The sequence below is a fragment of the Engystomops pustulosus genome, chromosome 10 (genome assembly GCF_040894005.1).
Source record: "Engystomops pustulosus chromosome 10, aEngPut4.maternal, whole genome shotgun sequence".
NCBI classification, from domain to species: Eukaryota; Metazoa; Chordata; class Amphibia; order Anura; family Leptodactylidae; genus Engystomops; species Engystomops pustulosus.
In genome coordinates this window covers 83,436,390-83,453,489 of record NC_092420.1, presented here as the reverse complement: position 1 = coordinate 83,453,489, position 17,100 = coordinate 83,436,390, and the positions used below count along the sequence as shown (strand labels likewise).

Here is a 17,100-nt window from a genome sequence, read left to right as displayed (position 1 = left end):
GCAGCTCAGCTCCTGCTTACTAGAGTGCTGAGATGCAGTAACACAGCTCGGCCACTATGCACAGAAAGGAACTACCTAGAATGAGCTGATCGATGAGTATCCCTTAGAATTAGGCCAACCAGAACTGCTAATAAGAACCTACGGTAAGTCAAGCATATCATTCATTTTGGAAAATTCCTTTAACAAAAAAAATTATTTTATTCCCATTAATTTTTTTTTTCTTAAAAAACTTCACCGATTTGATATCACAAGCTAAAATACCAGTTAGTCATTGCGTTCTCGTTTTGCTTCTAATGATCACTTTAATTGGTGGCATCAAAAGGTTCCTGACTGCATAAGACAGGAATATATGCAGATTATTAATTTTTAGTACAAATGATTTATGGAATAAATGTGCTCTCTAATGATTAGCCACTTGTTTTCCTCGAGTGTAAAATGTTCAAGTTCATTATGGATTACTTTGAAATACACTTCTTAGAAGCACAAGTATCTCGAGCAGATAGAAGAACACTTCACACTTGCAGCCGGCTTACTAATTAACCGTAAATGGCGAGTTTGTAGAACACAGGTATTTCAGGATTCCCAGAATTATGTGTAATCCGTATATTCAAGGTGTGAAGATATTACAGAAATATCCAGAACTGTCCCATCACAAAGATTAGACATTGTGATTGACCTACATCACCCCAAAGAAGTAGTGGATTATAACATAGGTGGTTAGGGAAGTCGCCCCGGGCCCAAGCCTTCTAGGGGGCCCATGGACACCGAAACCACCCACCAAATTTTACACTGACAAGGATCTTCACCCATGAAATCCTTGTATATCTGTTCCTGCTCTCAATACACATGCACACAAGAGCCATTTTAGGACCTTTGAAGGTCCTCCAAAGGTGCTGAAACTGCAGATTGAAAGCAGGCAGAAGAGATGAATCCTCTATTCCCTAAGAAGCTGATTCTAGTACCAGATGTAGGAAGTGATTCCAGACTTGTAGGGGATGTAATATTCATACAGCCCAGAGCCCATGGCAGTCCTACTCCTCCCCTGTCCCAAAGCAGACAGGCCTTTCCTATTTCTGATAGTCATCATAGTTTTATGCAAATGAGCACCCCTGTTGGTGCACCAGTTTTGATTCCCTTTACCCCACCTAGCATTTCCCCCTTACAAAAGAAATCCTCAAGATTTGTGAAAAAAGAAAACTGGTGCTCCGGAAATCTAAGCCACACCCCTGGGACACTGAGATGCTGACTTGCATAAATCTAAAACATGTAGTATTTCTAAAATTACATGACCACAAAAAAGTGTAAACTGAGTTCGGTTTTGTCCTTGGAGTTCTGTGTTATTATACCTTTGTGTGTGCGGTTAGTAGCAGCAGGACTGTGAAATACCAGTGATTGGAGTAGTTCAATGCCTTAAGCTAAGAGCACAGCAGTGTCAGGACACCCACCAGTGCACCTGGAGAACCAAAAATCCTGGAAAACAAATTAATTTTTCACAGTTCTGCTGTTACTAACAATGATATAATTGCACAGCATTGTAGAGTTGCTACAGTCAGCTCTGTGTATGCTTTCAGTTTCAGACAGGCTTCATATTTAGATTTATATTCAATTGCGGCTTCTCCAATTGCACTGATGAAGTAACTTAAAGGGGTTGTCCGAGAATTATGGAAAAAACATAAAGGTGGCCAGTAGGGGGCTGCATAAAAAAATAAAGATGTACTTTCCTTCCGACACCCTCCGGGTATTCACGCGCTGCTGTCGCCCCGGTCCGCGCGCCATGTAAGTTATTTTTACTATTTTTCAGACCCCCTAGGTTACTATAACCCTAGGTTGCCTGATTGATCCTACCATATACTGCCATACTACAGTATGGCAGTATATGGGGATTTTACTGATCATACAGATGCCCCCAGTTATATACAGCCGCCCAGATGAGTATCCAGCACCCCCAGCTATATCATATTCCGGTCCCCCATGTTGGTATATAGCACAAAATTAACAGACACCCCCTCAGTTACAGTTATAGCTACAATATGAAGCCCCTATATTACTATTCCCCTCCATTGCACACAGCCCGAAACGTATATTATATCCAGCCCTATATACAAATGCTCTCCAAATGAATAATACACAGAGGCTCTCGATATATCTGGCTGCATCGGGGCAACATCGGAGCTATCTGACACCGGTGTGCGAAGGTCATTGGCCCCCAAAGACCCCCAAAGAGTCTAAATGAATTTCCATATGGCAAGTCTCTTTGTATTCTTTATTCTATGATTGTGTTTGGCATGTCTGGAATTAGTTGCTTCTTTTGAGTAGTGCTGGTTCAAATTTTGTTGGTTTTAGCCCCTCCTCTCAGCTCTGAGATCACAGCAGGGTTAAGACCTCCTCCCCCATATGATATATGTCTTTCACAGTTCTGCTGCTACTACCAATAGACACAAAAATCTGATAACACAGATCTAAAGACCCAATACCAAACACTGTCTGCAGAGTTGTATGGTCAAATCTGCTGACAGGTTCCCTTTAATGAATGCTCAGTTTTTTTTCTGATTCTCATGCCTTTTATGTAACATTTAGATGTTTTTTGGTTGGTAATTTTTTTTCTTTCTCATTTTCAAGGACAGCGGATTCTGGTAACTGAACGTCTATTGTTCCAAACATTTCATCCCGAACTTGTTTTTGTAAGTCGCTTTTGTCGTATTTTTCTGCTAAAGCGGCTGAAGATTACATCTGTTTAGAAAATATGTTGACCTTGATTTTAGAAGAAACCCTTTTTTTGCAGATACTAATGTGTCTGATATATTTCTCCAAAGAACTGAAATCGGTGTGAGAAAGAGGAAAAGCGCTGGGAAAACGAACGCAGGAGAAGTCTGTGGTCTGCGAGTAGATGGATCAGCCAAATGCAGAGGCAGCGCTGGGGGTAGACTGGCATCTGGATCCAGTACCAACCCATTCATGTGCGTGTGGGGGGGGGGGATTAAAAGGGGTTGTCTTATACTATATAATCTCTTTAATGTAAGCATTGAAATGGCATAGGATAATACACAAATTCTGCCATCAAAATCAATCATAATAAACCAAGGACATTACTCATAGATCCAGGCACCGGGACTGTGGTAATCTTCTTATATTTCTTATCCATGGCCTCCTTCCTTCTAAAATCAACTTTTAAATTATGCTAATGAGCCAGAAGTGCTATGGGGGATGTTACCAGAGCACCACCCTACAGTAGCTTCACAGGATGTTACACTGTAAAACCCCTTTTCCTTGAGGAAGTCACCACGGCGTGGCGATACGTGTGGGGTCTGTGTCTCTCCCTCCTATTTTGCCCTCACCTTGTACTAGATCCACTTCACATACCATGCATTGATTTTTATGGGGGTAGTATATGGCAATGTGCACTTGGGCTGAACTCCATTCCTCTCTTTACCTACTTTGCACCATATGTCCTTGTTTTAGGTCTAGGATTTTGATTCATTGCTTAAAGTTTACTTTGGCTCGCACTTTATAGGAGGGATTTTGGGCTTTGTCCTGAGATTGCCTGCACGTTCACTACCCGGACCTGCGCGATCCCTGATCCGGAATGTCCGCCGGAGTGCACTGTGCCGCGATTCAAGAAGATTGTGTGCTCCATATCCTGCATGTGTCGCTTCCCCGCTCAGGTCCGCTGGAGTTCACCTTCTTCCTCCCGCTGCATGTAAGTGCATTGGATGCGACACAAATTTAAATGTTTAATCCCGTGCTTAGTCCAATTCCGTCTGATCGTCCGACAGCCCGCCCCCCAATTTGAGTCGCATTAAAGCCGGCGCAATTGCGACACAATTCAATCGCGTGCGACACAATGCCCTTTTAGATATCTGTCCCGGCAGCGTGATCCCCAAAAAAGTCTGAAAACCCGACGGAAATGCATCAGCGGGACCCTTAGTAAATAAGCCCCTATGTGGTTTTAAGTGTTTTTATGTGTCTTTTCACGTACCCTTGTATAGACGATATTGTTAATAAAGATTACTGGTTTTGATTACCTTTTTGGTCTCTTTTATACGCTTCCACCTTTTCATCTTTTTCTTGCATATTGTTTTCTGTTCCTGCACAGTGTAACAGTCTGTGAAGCCAGAGCACATAGGGCTCCCCAGAGCCCTTCTGGCAGAAATATAAGAAGATTACCACAATCACAGTGTCTGGATATATGAGTAAGTGTCCCCGGTTTATCATGAGGGATTTTGATTGTAGATTGAGTGCAAGTATAACAACTGATTCAAACTCTCGGGGGAGAGGTGGAGACAGACAAGAGAAGAGCTGGACAATTGTACAATGTGCAGTCCTGTCTATCTTAATATTGTACTAAGTAGAGTCAGGCCTTCACATACACTTAGGAGTGTGTTCACTATTACGAGACTGCTGCCAGTTATAGTCCTACATCTCAGTTTCTTCACCTCCAGATAATTGTCTGCAGGGTTTATCATCTCCAATCATTCTCCCTGCCCCTACATGTTTTGACGTTTTTTTAATCTGGCTCATCAGGGGTCGGTAGGGCCTAGTATCAGATTAGCAGTGTCATCGGCCCAGTGGAAAATAAAGCTATTTAAAGAGCATGCTCCACCCCCCTCAGAACAAGCTTCCCTAGACCACCAATCACAAGACATGACAGCATTCTAGTGGGCGGGAATACTCCCTCCAGTACTTTGTGTCTGTATGGGAGGGATGGTGGGCAGAGATTGCATTCGGATGATGATTGAATGCAATCTCCGCCCACCATCGGGTGATGATTGAATGCAATCTCCGCCCACCATCCCACCATCGGGTGATGATTGAATGCAATCTCCGCCCACCATCCCACCATCGGGTGATGATTGAATGCAATCTCCGCCCACCATCCCACCATTGGATTGTGATTGAATGCAATCTCCGCCCACCATCCCACCATCGGGTGATGATTGAATGAAATCTCTGCCCACCATCCCACCATTGGATTGTGATTGAATGCAATCTCCGCCCACCATTGGATGATGATTGAATGCAATCTCCGCCCACTATCGGATGATGATTGAATGCAATCTCTTTATTGGTTACCAGAACAATGTCTATAAAGACATAAACCCTGCAGACAATTATCTGGAGGTGAAGAAACTGAGATGTAGGACTATAACTGGCAGCAGTCTTGTAATAGTGAACACACTCCTAAGGGTGCAGTCACACGTCACATTTAACGCATGTGTTTAAAAACGCACTGCAACAGCTGAAGAGAGATTTGTTTAATTAAACAGCTGTTAACACGTGCGTTTAACACACATGTTAACAATATGTTAACAAATGAGTGTGTTAACATAGCGTTAACATGTCGGTTAACAATGTGTTAACAGTTGAGTTTTGTAAACACAAGTGTTAACAGCTGTTTAATTAGGCAAATTTCTCTGCAGCTGTTGCAGAGCGTTTTTAAACGCATGCGTTAAACGTAAAATATTCAAGGAGGTAATGCTGTCTGGGGATGAAATTATCAGTGATAAGTCATGGCCTGAAGAATTGTGACATCAAATCCGGTTTGTGATGCAGCAGAGATGTCACCTTTACATTGCTTAATGCCACTTCTGCTATTACTCTAGTCACTTGGGGAGATTTATCATCAAGTTTCTGAGGTTAAACTGTTCTAGTTTTCCACAGAAACCAATCAGAGCTTAGCTTTAATTTTATAAACAGCTGTGGGGAAATGAAAGCTGAACCATGATTGGTTGCCATGGGGAACTAGTACAGTTCTGCTCTAAGAGACGTTTGATAAATCTCCCCCAACCTTCTAGTATGTGAGACAATGATATCTATGTCATGTGGTACAAGTGGGTAACTATAAAGGGGCACATAATTAGCAAAAAAAGTTTGCTAATAATGTCTTAGACCAGGTTTTGAGCTGAAATGTTCACCCCATGCTTTCCAAAATCAACTTATTAACCACCATATACAGGAGCCATTGTCTGCTGCTACTGCTGTTGGAGTTGGCAGCTGAGCCGTGATTGGTTGCTATTCTGCCACAGGTCATTAATATGAGCTCTGAGCTTTGATAGGTTACTATAGGCAATGAGTATAATACAGCTTAGGTGTGAGGTAAGATGTGAAGTAATATGAGGTAATATGATAACCACCATATACAGGAGCTAATGTCAGCTGCGGCAATAAGTAACCAATAATAGCTCGGCTTATATTTGCCACAGGTTATTAATATGAGCTCTGAGCTTTGATAGGTTACTATAGGCAAGGAGTATAATACAGCTTAGGCTGCGTTGACACGTTGCATTGTGTTTGCGTTAACGCATGCGTTTTCAAGTGCATCGCAACAGCTGAGAAGAGTAGATTTGCCTAATTACATTGTTGTTAACATTGACAGAGAGATAGGCAGATTGAGTGACAGAAAGACAGACATGGAGAGTGAGTGACAGAGAGACAGACAGGGAGAGTGAGTGACAGAGACACAGACGGGGAGTATGAGTGAGTGGCAGAGAGACAGATGAGATAGTGAAACATACAGGGATACAGACAGGGAGAGTGAGTGGCAGAGACAGAGAGGGAGAGTGAGTGACAGAGAGACAGACAAGGAGACTGAGTGACGGAGAGACAGACACGGAGAGTGACTGACGGAGAGACAGACATGGAGTGCAACTGAGAGACAGAGAGACAGACAGTGAGTGTGAGTTAGAGACAGACGGGGAAAGTGAGTGACAGAGAGACAGGCGGGGAGAGTGAGTGAAAGAGAGGCAGACAGGGAGAGTGAGTGACTGAGTGAGAGACAGGCAGGGAGAGTGAATGAGTGACATAGAGACAGCCAGTGAATGTGAGTGAGAGACAGACAGGGAGAGTAACTGAGAGACAGGCAGGGAGAGTGAGTGACAGACAGGGAGAGATAGATGCATAGATAGATATATAAAATTTTTTCGTTAACCAATTCTATTTTGTCATAGCTAAGAGCAGTTATTTACTATCCCGGGCAACGCCGATATCTACAGCTAGTACTGTATATTCTTTTTTTAGTACTTTTTTGTATCTATGAGCCACCCAGCTCCTTGTTACCTATAATAGATTGATGATGGGCAGAATATGTGTCGGAGCCCTCTTGCTTCGCTCTACATCTCAAGAGATTTTTTATGTAACAAAACGCATTGGTGCCTGGTATAATCAACACTAAGCAGTCGCCTCTTACAAAAGATTTGTATTTTTCCTCTAAAAACGCGGTAAACACAGGAAGTGAGAGAATTGCTGTCTCAACAATGGCTGAATGGAGCGACCTGGCCGGTTTATTTGTACATTGTACTCGGGGTCTTGCGGGCTGCGGAGAGGTGAATGTTAGTGGGAGCGGAACATAAGATATTATTCAGGCCTAAATGAAAGGAAAACAATAGATTGTGAGTGTAGTTATTATGGCTGGGCTCGTCTCCGGGGGGAAGTGTCATGCTTGGATTGAATACATAACCAGGGGTCAGCAGGAGCCGAGTCTCCCATGTTTTACTATCCTTGCCAATTACATGTTCACATCCTTCATATGGTTATTTGTGTAAGGGCCGAATCCCGGCTTGTCATCCTCGCACTCATTTCAACATGAAAATTGTGGGTTGCGGCAGGAGATTAATCACAATCGTATAACACAACGGGGGGGGGGGGAGGGGGGGGCACAAACTTATATCGCAGATGGACTCTTATTTGTAGGATAAATATAGATACATTCAGATATCCATGTAAAATAGTGGAACGTACATTTATCACAATGATTTATTGGGTCTCCGACAAGTAAATGTTTACAAAATTAATTATTAATCCGGTAATGGACATTCCATATACTCAGGACTGATGATGTCATCGGGCAAGTATTTACTCAGAAAACATGTACATTATAACGGGCTCTGCATGTGAACAGAGTAAAATGTTGGTTTATTTATTACATTTTTTACATTTTTATTACAATTTTTTACGTTTCATATGCTCCGCCTCCCCGGCTCCCACACACACACTGCGGCTAATGGTGAATTCTTAGTGATCACAACTTATCACCGATCCATAAGGCTTCCACCTGACTGATATTTTTTAATGCTGGCATTTATTTCTACCATGTCCATAAGACAGTTTTTTTTTTAATTGGTTCTCAACTACTGAATTAAAAGGTTCACTAAGCTGCCCCCAATTGAGTTCTTGCTGTCTATTCTTCCTTTCCTGAATAAATTTCCAGAAAGTGTCCTACACATCCACACCATAGGACTGTGGCAATAAGTTATTGGCCACCTAACACTTCTGCTCACAAGAATTGGGCTCCGCTTTCTCCCCCTTCGAATGGAGAGCCACCCAGATATGTATGCATCCAATGCATTCAATCTCGATGGCACTGATAAAAGTAGCCAAGTGCAATGTTATCTCTGCCAGTCCCAAAGACATTAAATGAAGCAGTGACTATCTTTCTATTAAGACAAAGAAATCCTCAGTCTGGATCTCCAGTGTTTTGGGGGTATCCAGCAATCAGACTCTACTTACCTAAATAATAAACAAAAATGAAACCTAAAAAATTATAAAATCACTAGTAGAGGGAGATCAGGAGCACACTCCACACTGTATATCCTTGTAACTCAAGTATGCAGTAAGCTATTTAGCTCCCTCTAGTGGTGGCGACAGGCAGACAATTTTATATGTCAATGCGGAGAAGTGGGGCCTCTGTAACTACTATACAGATACATCAAGGAATAATAAAGTGTAAATGTTGGACCTGAAGAGAGATTACATGTGACCCCAGGTAGTGCAGGATACGATCATCACTAATTACTGGGTCAGCTCCAAGTTTCAGTGGGCCCTTGGGCGGCAGAACCTCAGTTGGCCCCTTTGCAGTGAACTCACATGTTGGTATTAAAAATGTAGAAACTAAAACAGTCTCCTGTTCCCTAAAATATTCCCTAGTTTATCATCCTAAACAGCCCCCTCATGGTTATTTTATATATTGCCCCCTCATGGTTATTTTATATAAAGCCCCCCACATGGATTAATTAGATACAGCCCCTGCACCTCCATGGATTCTTTATGTACAGCCTTATGTGGGCCCCCCAGCAGCTCTTGGCCCTGAGACTTGCCCAGGTATGCCCAGTGCTGGTGCCAGCCCTGACTACTTGACACTTTCTGTTACAATGACTGAATAGAGCTGAGGATAATAATAATTATAAATCTTTATTTTTCAATAGCGCCATCATATTCGGTGGGGATGTACAGATCTTGAGGGACATATCATATACAAACAAAATAAGACATTACAGAGTAACAACATAGTCATATTAAACAATAGGAGGGCCCTGGTCACAAGAGCTGACAATTTATGAATGAGAACATGAATATTATAGTAGGCAGAGGAGATTACTGATTTTTTTGTGCTATACCCGTGTTTCCTGGAGCAGACCCCCTCCCATATAGTAACTTGCGTGCGCTGGACTATTATATGATAGCCAGAGCTTGTATATTATATATCCTCCGTCTCCCCTCCTTGGCGAGCAGAGCAATGTTTATACTGGGAGGCGGAAGGAAGCGGCTGATAATAATCACTATACATATGTTACTTTTATATCCCCATTGAATGTAATTCCAGCAGGTTTCGCTTCTTTTCAGTCTTCATAAAGGACATTAAATCTAAACTGCTGCTCCTTTCCATATGTTCTGTGTATGGTACCCAAATGTGCTGAGTGAAAGAGATATGACTGGCACCGTTCCCGATTCACACTCTGGGCAGGAACAGTTGCTGTGGGGGTGTTTAATAACTGGGCTTTTGAAGAGAAACTTCCTCACGTTTGTTGAAATAATAGTTGGGATGAGAGTCCAATCAGAGCCGCCTTTCATGCACACAAAACGTGGCATATGGCAGGCAAAGCGGTGATATAAATCAAAGATCTCATACGTTGTACCATCCAGATCAAACAGCAAAACGCGCCGTGAACCTTCCATAATTTAGCGTCTGCGGTGCCGGGTCTCTGAGACCCCAGGACTCGCTCTCCCCCCAAACCTTCCAAGATGTGCAGATTCTAAGTGACACCTTAGATGTAATGTGATTGATCCCGAAGAAGGTGGCTGAGAGCGTAATTGGGATTAGAACGTTTTTCTTCGGAATCTTACAGAAGTTTATAAAGAAAAATTGAAACAAAGGAAATCTTCCGCCTTCGGTCCGTTCTGTAGACGGAGGGTGTTTAGTCGTTGGAGGTGACACATAGCGAGGAAATAAAGATGCAAATGTTACAGAGGGAGCGGCGGCGTTCGGGGAACGCTCTTATTCTGTTTATTTGAAGTGAAATTAAACGCGCTGGCAGCTAAATAGAAAAGGCGTCGATGGGAAACAGCCATGGAACACTTAATGCAAATCATGTTCTCCTTGTAACACGACATATTAGCATAAACTCTCTAATCCGGGTTCTGGTACTGAGGGGGAGTACATGATACTCAAGGGTTTGTGCAATAAGGCGCTTCAGAAGACCTCGCAGGGCAAAGGAAGATGATGATTGTTACTTACCTGCCTCTGTGCCATCACTAGAGATATCCTCAGAGGCTACAGACCCTCACTACATCCACCTCAGCTGCTGCAGAACATCATAAGACACATCCAAGCTGCTGCAGAACATCATGATCTACATGAAAACTATTGCACAATATCATAATATACACCCAAGCTGCTGCAGAATATCAAAAGACACATCCAAGCTGCTGCAGAACATCATGATCTACATGAAAACTATTGCACAATATCATAATATACATCCAAGCTGCTGCAGAACATCATAAGACACATCCAAGCTGCTGCAGAACATCATGATCTTGGTTACTGCCTGAAAGTATAGAACACTTAAAATTGTAATATTTTATTAATTATTTATTAAAACTAGGGTCACTCTTCAGCCACAAAATTCTTTAAAACAGGCAATTCAGTGGGTATCGAGAGGTAGATTGAGAGGAACCTCTATTTGGGACGGTACCACTCAGGACTATCCACCCTTTCTCCCACTGATTGGAGTGTGCTCTGCAAACATGTAGTCTCGTTTGATCAATTCCAGATAACTACCATTTGCCTAGTATTCAACACACTGTTAAGGTGCCATTCACACCCGATCATGCATTCTTTCCTAAATGCTTCCTCCGCCTTACGTCCTCAGACTGCGAAGCCTCAGATAGTGACTCCCAGAGAAGAGTCACATCCAGGGCAGCCATCAGGAAATTCGGGGCCCCATACAGCAAAAGTGTCTGGGCCCCAACACACCCCAAAACCGAACAAGCCTCCTGCCCCCCGCAGTGACCTTTCACAAACAGGGTTTGAGGCCTGTTGCTACGACAAGGCACACTCTTCTGGTAGATTGCCAATAGGAGTCATACTTTTGGTCAAGTATATTTATTATAGTGCAAATATGGCATCAAAAACTAAAGCATGGTGAACAGTAAACATATAAAAGTGTTTAACAGACAACATATAACAAATATAACATTATAAAGTGCAATTGCTAGGGCCGCCACTATCTTTTAATGTTTTAATAAAGAATTGTGTTAATTACCAGTGGGGGTGCTCCAGTGCACCTAAGGGCTCTTTACGTCACCCTGCCACCAGTCCTGAGGTAATCTGAAGTCCTGGTACCTGTGCCTGCTCAGCAACCTCTGTGAATCACTGCATAAGGGTCAGGACTTCATATTTCCTCAGAACCAATGGGAAGGAAAAGAAGGAGCGTTCATTGCATGCCCCAAGGAAACCTAAAGTCCCAGCACCTGCACACTGATTCACAGAGGCTGCTGAGCAGGCACAGGTATCGGGATTTCGGATCACCGCAGTCCGCAGGACTGGCCGCTGGGTGACATAAGGAGCCCTTAGGTGCACTGGAGCACTCCCACTGCTCCTAAGCTGGTAATTAACATAATTCTTTATAAAAGCATTAAAGGATAACCATAGAGGCCATTTTGATGGAACTTACAATGCTGAAGTCAGGGTCATCAGGTGCATAGCATGATACCTTCAGGTACTATGCTGTGCACCTGGTGCTCGATTCCCTTTAAACAAGGGATATATATAAAGACAAAATACTCATGTACCACACTATAAAAATAACTTTATTAGATGCATGCATCTATAAGTGTGTAGTCACAAGAATGCCAATAAATAAGCATCAGCATTCAATGGATAAAGTAAATGCAACAATGTTTATAAATATATGTAAACTTCACCATAGGTGTAAACAAAAAATTAAACCAACTCAAATCACTTTGAGCCTCTATTGCAACAAACAGTTGGTCCCAGCAGCTCCAAAAAAGTGTACAGTTGGTGCAACATGGTCCTTGTGCTGACTGCATCACAAGGACTGCACTTCTCACATCATAACCCATATATGATGCAGGGAGCTCTGAGCACTTGGAGCTGCAGTGAACTGTAATGACATCGTTTGTCTTTACAGTGCACTGCCACTCCAAGCACTGTGGAATTCCTTGCATTATAACTGGCTTAGGGTGCAGTCCTTGTGACGCGGTCAGCAAGGACCATGTTCTACAAACTATACTCTGGCCTGAAGCCACATCAGCTAGATCTTGGCAAAGTAACCGCAAATTCAGATTCACGGAGCAATCAGTCTTCTTACTTTCAGATTTGCAAAATCTTTTATCAAATTCCGCTACCTGTTCAGAAAATGCTGAAAACTTTACTAACAATTAACATCCCTACAGACAGCTCCCTGACACTGTGTGACTGACTACAGGATCTGGGAGTCATTAGTGGCATCTAGTACCTTATAGATGACAATCTCTTCCATCAGGAGGACTTTATTCCGGGTTCTCCAATCCATGACGTATCACAGGTGAATTCACAGCTGGATATCTTCAGCTCCGTGCAGCATCTCCACCCGGCGCCCCTAAAAATACCACAGTCACTTACAGTATAAAGTCTCCTGGATAACAACACTGCGCTCCTAAATAACCCTCACAACACAAGTGACCGCACGCTACCCCACATAGAACACATCCCCTCATTATTGATATGCTGCCCCCCCCACAATGATTTATTTGATATGCTGCCCCCACAAGGAATGAAATGATATGCTGCCCCCCACAATGAATAAAATGATATGCCGCCCCCTCCCCCACAAGGAATGAAATGATATGCCGCCCCCACAATAAATTAAATGATATGCCGCCCCCCACAATAAATTAAATGATATGCCGCCCCCCACAATGAATTAATTGATATGCCGTCCCCCCCACAATGGATTAAATGATATGCTGCCCCCCCACAATGGAATAAATGATATGCTGCCCCCACAATGGAATTAAATATGCTGCCCCCACAATGAATTAAATGATATGCCGCCCCCCCCACAATGGATTAAATAATATGCTGCCCCCCCCACAATGGATTAAATAATATGCTGCCCCCCACAATGGATTAAATGATGTGCTGCCCCCCCACAATGGAATAAATGATATGCCGCCCCCCCCCCCCACAATGGATTAAATAATATGCTGCCCCCCCCCCCCACATGGATTAAATAATATGCTGCCCCCCCACAATGGATTAAATGATATGCTGCCCCCCACAATGAATTAAATGATATGCTGCCCCCCACAATGAATTAAATGATATGCTGCCCCCCCCCACAATGAATTAAATGATATGCTGCCCCCCCCCACAATGGATTAAATGATATGCTGGAATAAATATGCTGCCCCCCACAATGAATTAAATGATATGCCCGCCCCCCCCCCACAATGGATTAAATAATATGCTGCCCCCCCCCCACAATGGATTAAATAATATGCTGCCCCCCACAATGGATTAAATGATGTGCTGCCCCCCCACAATGGAATAAATGATATGCCGCCCCCCCCCACAATGGATTAAATAATATGCTGCCCCCCCACAATGGATTAAATAATATGCTGCCCCCCCACAATGGATTAAATGATATGCTGCCCCCCACAATGAATTAAATGATATGCTGCCCCCCCCCACAATGAATTAAATGATATGCTGCCCCCCCCACAATGAATTAAATGATATGCTGCCCCCCCCCCCCACAATGGATTAAATGATATGCTGCCACCCACAATGAATTAAATGATATGCTGCCCCCCACAATGGATTAAATGATATGCTGCCCCCCCCACAATGGATTAAATGATATGCTGCCCCCCACAATGGATTAAATGATATGCTGCCCCCCCCCCCACAATGAATTCAATGATATGCTGCCCCCCCACAATGAATAAATGATATGCTGCCCCCCCCCCCCACAATAGAATAAATGATATGCTGCCCCCCCCCCCCCAATGGAATAAAATGATGTGCTGCCCCCCCACAATGGAATAAATGATGTGCTGCCCCCCCACAAGGAATTAAATGATTGCTGCCCCTCCACACTGAATTATTTAATATGCTGCCTCCTCCCCCACCATGAATTATATAATGTTCTGCCCCCATATTTTAATAAGCCCCCACCATGTTTTTACTGCTATTTGATTTAAAAAAAAAAAAAACTCGTACTCACCTCAGGCTCCCACATCTTCTTTCTTCAGCCCGCGGCCAGGCAGAAAGGTGCGCGGCCGCGTGATGACGTCATCGCGCGGCCGCGCATCCTAATTCATGGAGCGATGTGGCCGGAAGACAACCCCGGCGCACATCGCTCCAGTAATAGTGCTCGAGCGGCCGTTTACGGCCGCATCGAGCACTATACAGTGACGGGCAGGAGCTTCCGGTCCGGACGGACGGAGGTCCCTGCCCGTCTACCGTGGAGAGTGTCGGGGCCTGCCGGGGCCCCAGCAGGAGCATGAATATCGGCGCTATTGGAGCGCCAGGCCGGGGGCCCCAACCAATAAATCCGGATCCGGGGGCCCGGCGCTAGCGCTCCAATAGCGCCAATGATGATCCGGCTCTGCTCATGGCAGATGCGGCCCTGCGGGCCCCCCCCTAGTGTCTTAGAGTCCGGGCCCCATAGGGCAGTACCAGTTGTACTGCCCTATCGGCGGCCCTGGTCACATCAGCCCCAGGCAAACATTACCAATATCAAACTAATAGAGGTGGCACTGATTTCTCCTCGAATAGAGGGGGACAGAGGGGAAGAGGGACGTGGCCCCAGAAGAACTGCCAGGGGTGGTTTTTAGCCAGGGATCCTCCGATCTCAGACTATATGGTCAGGCGGAATCAACCCAAATAAGTAAAAAGTCCAATCCCGCTATCTCCCAGTCTAAATCTGATAACATGCTACAGATCATCAATCTGTCCCATAGAGAATTAATGGAAAAGAGGGTGTTGGGACTAGGGCTTTCATTTGTACCTACGCCAATGTTTGATAGATTTAACTGGGTTAAGGACTTACAGCTATTCATTAGAAAATTAAAGTGGAAAAAGTTTTTTGTTCAAAATGAAAGGAGAAAATGCTATGAGCTAGGGTTGGAACGGAATGATCTCGAGTGCCTGGAGGTCATGAATGAGCTCATTATTGAAAACGAACGTAATCCGGGTGAAGGTCCGTTCACTGATCTGAAGAGACCATCAAAGAAGTTTCCCCCTGTGAGCAATGACTCTCCACTAGATGTATTTTTGAGTTTAGTCATGGAGGACCTAAAAACTCTTGAGGACCTGAAACAGGGTCCATACTCTAACATCAGGAAGGAAGAGCAACAATCTATCCAGGGCTTGATGAGTGATGACTCGATAGTCATCAAGCCCTCTGACAAAGGGGGCAACCTGGTCATCTTAAATAGGGAACAATACATAGACATGTGTAAAAATATCCTGAGGGATGGGGCCTGTTACCGTGTATTGGCTGAGAATCCAACCTCCACTTTTACAAAAGCCCTTTTGCACATTCTTGAGAAAGCTAGATCCCTTAGTTTGATCAGTGAAGTTGAAATGGACTTTCTTAAACCTCAACATCCGAGGATTGCAACATTCTATAGCCTCCCTAAGGTCCATAAGGGCTGTAATCCCCTTAAGGGACGCCCAATTGTGTCTGGCATTGACAGTGTCACACAAAATGCCAGCTTATATGTGGACCGGATTCTCCGTCCTTATGTGCTTACACTTTCATCATATGTAAGAGACACTATGGATGTGTTGAAACGTATTGAGGATATAGTGGTTGATTCAGAGACCTTGTTAGCATCTTTAGATGTTGAAGCCCTATATAGCTCCATACCCCATGACATTGGGTATCATGCTGTGAGCTCTTTTCTTAAGACCAGGGGGACTCAATTTAGTCAACACAATGAGTTCACATTGTCCCTCTTAAAATTTGTGCTTGAGCATAATTTTTTCACTTTTAATGGCAGATTCTACCACCAGCTCAGGGGGATTGCTATGGGGAGCCCGTGTGCTCCCACATATGCGAACCTCTTCCTGGGCTGGTGGGAGAAGGAGATCGTCTTTCAAGACAGCATGGAACATTTCACATCACATATCCTTTTGTGGATTAGATTTATAGATGACGTCTTGATTTTATGGAAAGGACCTCAAGATCTTTTTAAGGGGTTTGTTGCGACTCTGAACTCGAACCAGATTGGTCTATATCTTACCTCAGAGATTCAACTTAAAACCATCACCTTTCTAGATCTATCCATTACAAAAACTGAATCAGGTAGACTGAGTATTAGGATATTTAGAAAATCCACAGCAACAAACTCCCTTCTATCATGGAACAGTTGGCATCCGAAACCACTTAAAAGTGGCATACCCAAGGGGCAATATCTTCGGGTCAGGAGGAACTGCTCCGATATGTCGGAATATTTATCGGCAGCTTCAGACTTGAGGTCCAGATTCCACGACAGAGGGTACCCCGACAAGGTCCTTAAAGATGCGCATCAAACTGCAATTACAAGCAACCGGGACGATCTCCTTACACCTAAAATCAGAGACTGCTCAAAAACAACCACACGAATCATAGGGACCTATGATTCCCAATACCAATCACTGAGGGATATTTTGGCGACACACTGGAAGATCCTCAAATTAGATCCTGATGTAGGGAATCAAATCGGTGATGTTCCCCAGATTACATCTAGAAGAGGTCAAAACCTCAGGGATAAATTGGTCCATAGCCATCTTGGACCTCCCTCAGGGGACACATGGATACCTAAACCACC

The 17,100-nt window shown here is 43.8% G+C and overlaps 2 long non-coding RNA genes across 2 annotated transcripts in view; one reads left to right on the top strand and one right to left on the bottom strand.

Annotated features, from left to right (window-relative positions):
• The window catches only part of LOC140104187 (uncharacterized), a 207,084-nt gene extending 195,241 nt beyond the window's left edge, over positions 1 to 11,843 (bottom strand). Inside the window, exon 1 of the long non-coding RNA XR_011850261.1 lies at positions 11,538 to 11,843. This is a non-coding gene — a long non-coding RNA (uncharacterized lncRNA). The remainder of the gene's footprint in view (positions 1 to 11,537) is intronic.
• LOC140104186 (uncharacterized) overlaps positions 2,831 to 17,100 on the top strand; it is a 47,748-nt gene continuing 33,478 nt past the window's right edge. Inside the window, exon 1 of the long non-coding RNA XR_011850260.1 lies at positions 2,831 to 2,920. This is a non-coding gene — a long non-coding RNA (uncharacterized lncRNA). The remainder of the gene's footprint in view (positions 2,921 to 17,100) is intronic.